General features: G+C 38.8%; 1 non-coding gene across 1 annotated transcript; it reads left to right on the top strand.

The window, feature by feature from the left end:
• Positions 1-1,032: 1,032 nt before the first annotated feature.
• Positions 1,033-1,140, top strand: LOC130971884 (small nucleolar RNA R71). Its single transcript, XR_009083088.1, has one exon. It is a non-coding gene; the product is annotated as a small nucleolar RNA R71 (small nucleolar RNA).
• Positions 1,141-4,320: the final 3,180 nt, after the last annotated feature.

Raw genomic sequence — 4,320 nt, 5'->3', positions numbered from 1 at the left:
CTCATTTCCAAATAACTTGTCATTTAGCTTCATGATTGCTCCAAGGTATTTAGCAACTTGCTCTTCAGTGACATACTCATCATCTTCAGAGGAAGAATACTCATCAGAGCTCATGAATGGCAGAAGTAAGTCCAATGGAATCTCTATGGTCTCATTTTGAGCCTCAGATTCCCATTGTTCCTCATTGAGGAACTCAGAGGAGATTGGTACACGCCCTCTGAGGTCTTCCTCAGTGGCGTCCTCTTCCTCTCTTTCCTCTCCATATTCGGCCATGTCTATGGCTTTGCACTCTCCTTTTGGATTTTCTTCTGTATTACTTGGGAGAGTGCTAGGAGGGAGTTCAGTAATTTTCTTGCTCAGCTGACCCACTTGTCCTTCCAAATTTTTGATGGAGGACCTTGTTTCATTCATGAAACTTTGAGTGGTCTTTATTAGATCAGAGACCATTGTTGCTAAGTCAGAAGTATTCTGCTTAGAGCTCTCTGTCTGTTGCTGAGAAGATGATGGAAAAGGCTTGCCATTGCTAAACCTGTTTCTTCCACCATTACTGTTATTGAAACCTTGTTGAGGCCTCTCTTGATTCTTCCATGAGAAATTTGGGTGATTTCTCCATGAAGAATTATAGGTGTTTCCATAGGGTTCTCCTAGGTAATTCACCTCTTCCATGGAAGGGTTCTCAGGATCATAAGCTTCTTCCTCAGATGAAGCATCCTTAGTACTGCCAGGTGCATTTTGCATTCCAGATAGACTTTGAAAAATCAAATTGACTTGTTGAGTCAATATCTTGTTCTGAGCCAATATGGCATTCAGAGTGTCAATCTCAAGAACTCCTTTCTTCTGACTAGTCCCATTGTTCACAGGATTTCTTTCAGAAGTGTACATGAATTGGTTATTTGCAACCATTTCAATTAGTTCTTGAGCTTCTGCAGGCGTCTTCTTCAGATGAAGAGATCCTCCAGCAGAGCTATCCAAAGACATCTTGGATAGTTCAGAGAGACCATCATAGAAAATACCTATGATGCTCCATTCAGAAAGCATGTCTGAAGGACATCTTCTGATTAATTGTTTGTATCTTTCCCAAGCTTCATAGAGGGATTCTCCATCCTTCTGTCTGAAGGTTTGGACTTCCACTCTAAGCTTACTCCATCTTTGTGGTGGAAAGAACTTTGCCAAGACGGCATTGACTAGCTTTTCCCAAGAGTCCAGGCTTTCTTTAGGTTGAGAATCCAACCATATTCTAGCTCTGTCTCTTACAGCAAAAGGGAATAGCATCAGTCTGTAGACCTCAGGGTTAACCCCATTAGTCTTGACTGTGTCATAGATTTGCAAGAATTCAGCTAAGAACTGATGAGGATCTTCCATTGGAAGTCCATGGAACTTGCAATTCTGTTGCATTAGAGAAACTAATTGAGGCTTAAGCTCAAAGTTGTTTGCTCCAATGGCAGGGATAGAGATGCTTCTCCCATAGAAATTAGGAGTAGGTGCAGTGAAGTCACCCAGCACCTTCCTTGCATTGTTGGCATTGTTGTTGTTTTCGGCTGCCATGTGTTCTTCTTCCTTGAAGAATTCGGTCAGGTCCTCTAAAGAGAGTTGTGCCTTGGCTTCTCTTAGCTTTCTCTTCAAGGTTCTCTCGGGTTCAGGGTCAGCTTCAACAAGAATGCCTTTGTCTCTGCTCCTGCTCATATGAAAGAGAAGAGAAAAAGAAAATGTGGAATCCTCTATGTCACAGTATAGAGATTCCTTGAAGTGTCAGAGGAAAAGAGAAATAGAAAGAAGAAGGAGAAGAAGAATTCGAACTTTAATTAGATAAGGTTCGAATTGTGCATTTAGAAGGAGTGGTACTCCATAAATAGAAGGATGTGGGAAGGAGGGAAGAGGATTTTCGAAAATTCAATTAAAAAAATTTTGAAAACATTTTGAAAAACACTTAATTGATTTTCGAAAATTGAAAGTGGAAAAGAAATCAAGTGATTTTTGAAAAAGATTTTGAAATTAGAAGTCAAAAAGATTTGATTGAAAACTATTTTGAAAAAGATGAGGTTAAAAAGATTTGATTGAAAAGTTATGGTTTTAAAAAGATGTGATTGAGAAGATATGATTTGAAAACAATTTTAAAAGATATGATTTGAAAACAATTTGAAAAGATATGATTTTAAAAAAAATAATGACTTGCCTAACAAGAAAAGATATGATTCAAACATAAAACCTTCCTTAACAGAAAAGGCAAAAAATGTTCAATCAAATCATTAATTGTTAGTAAGTATCTTTTAAAAAGGAAAGAAATTGATTTTGAAAACATTTGATTGAAAAGATATGATTTGAAAAAGATTTGATTTTGAAAAACTTTGAAAATTTGAAAAAAAATTGATTTGAAAACAAAATCTTCCTCCTAGCACCATCCTGGCGTTAAACGCCCAGAATGGTATACATTCTGGCGTTTAACGCCCAAAATGCTACCTCTTTGGGCGTTAAACGCCCAACCAGGTACCCTGGCTGGCGTTTAAACGCCAGTCTGCCTTCTTCACTGGGCATTTTTGAATGCTCAGCTTTTTCTGTATAATTCCTCTGCAGTATGTTCTGAATCTTCAATTCTTTGTATCATTGACTTGAAAAGACACAAATTAAAAATATTTTTGGATTTTTAATAATCAAAATGCAACAAGAATCAAATAACAATGCATGCAAGACACCAAACTTAGCAGTTTGTGTACTACTGACACTATATGAGACACATAAACACTCAAGCCAAAAGAATTCAAAGATCAGAGTAAGAAATCATCAAGAATTACTTGAAGATCCTTAAGACACATGAATGAATGCATGCAATTGACACCAAACTTAAGATGAGACACTAGACTTAAGCAAGAAACAGCAAATATTTTTTTTGGTTTTTATGATTTTGTAATTTTTTTGTATTTTTCGAAAATTAAGTGGAAAAAGATATCAAAATTCTTAATGAGAATTCCAGGAATCAGTGCAATGCTAGTCTAAGACTCCGGTCCAGGAATTAGACATGGCTTCATAGCCAGCCAAGCTTTCAAAGAAAGCTTCGGTCCAAAACACTAGACATGACCAAAGGTCAGCCAAGCCTTAGCAGATCACTGCTCCAAAAGCAAAATTGATGAAAATCAACAAGCTCTTGTGGTGATAAGTTGAAACCTCGGTCCAATCAGATTAGACATGGCTTTTCAGCCAGCCAGATTTCAACAAATCATCATGAAACTCTAGAATTCATCTTCAAGAATTTCGAAAAAAATAAATACCTAATCTAAGCAACAAGATGAACCGTCAGTTGTCCAAACTAGAACAATCCCAGGCATTGTTACCAAAAGCTTGCTCAAAACTTGAACAATCCCCGGCAACGGCGCCAAAAACTTGGTGCGCGAAATTGTGAACAATACTTTTTCACAACTCTCATAATCCCCGGTAATGGCTCCAAAAACGTGGTAGCTCAATACCATGGCATTACACAACTTCGCACAACTAACCAGCAAGTGCACTGGGTCGTCCAAGTAATACCTTACGTGAGTAAGGGTCGATCCCACGGAGATTGTTAGCATTGAAGCAAGCTATGGTCATCTTGTAAATCTTAGTCAGGCAAACTCAAATGTATATGATGATGAACGAAAATAATATAAAAGATAAAGATAGTGATACTTATGTATATCATTGGTGTAAGAGCTTCAGACAAGTATATGAAGATGCCTTCCCTTCCGTCTCTCTGCTTTCCTACTGTCTTCATCCAATCCTTCTTACTCCTTTCCATGGCAAGCTCGTGTAGGGTTTCACCATTGTCAGTGGCTACCTCCCATCCTCTCAGTGAAAGCGATTGCATATGTCCTGTCACGGCATAGCGGAATTCAGCTGTCGGTTCTCGGTCAGGCCGGAATAATATCCATTGATACTTTTGCGTCTGTCACTAACGCCCTAGCCTGCTAGGAGTTTGAAGCACGTCACAGTCATTCAGTCATTGAATCCTACTCAGAATACCACAGACAAGGTTAGACCTTCCGGATTCTCTTGAATGCTGCCATCAGTTCTTGCCTATACCACGAGGACTCTGATCTCACGGAATGGTTGGCTCGTTTGTCAGGCGAGCACTCGGTTGTCAGGCGATCAACCATGCATCGTGCAATCAGGAATCCAAGAGATATTCACTAAGCCTCAGATGCTTGTAGAACAAGAATGGTTGTCAGTCACCTTGTTCATGAGTGAGAATGGTGATGGGCGTCAATCATCACCTTCATCAAGTTGAAGAACAAGTGATATCTTGGACAAAGAACAAGTGGAATTGAATGGAAGAACAATAGTAATTGCATT

The sequence above is a fragment of the Arachis stenosperma genome, chromosome 3 (assembly GCF_014773155.1).
Source record: "Arachis stenosperma cultivar V10309 chromosome 3, arast.V10309.gnm1.PFL2, whole genome shotgun sequence".
Classification (NCBI taxonomy): Eukaryota; Viridiplantae; Streptophyta; class Magnoliopsida; order Fabales; family Fabaceae; genus Arachis; species Arachis stenosperma.
The sequence above is the reverse complement of the archived record's forward strand: the minus strand, read 5'-3'. Positions and strand labels throughout refer to the sequence as shown.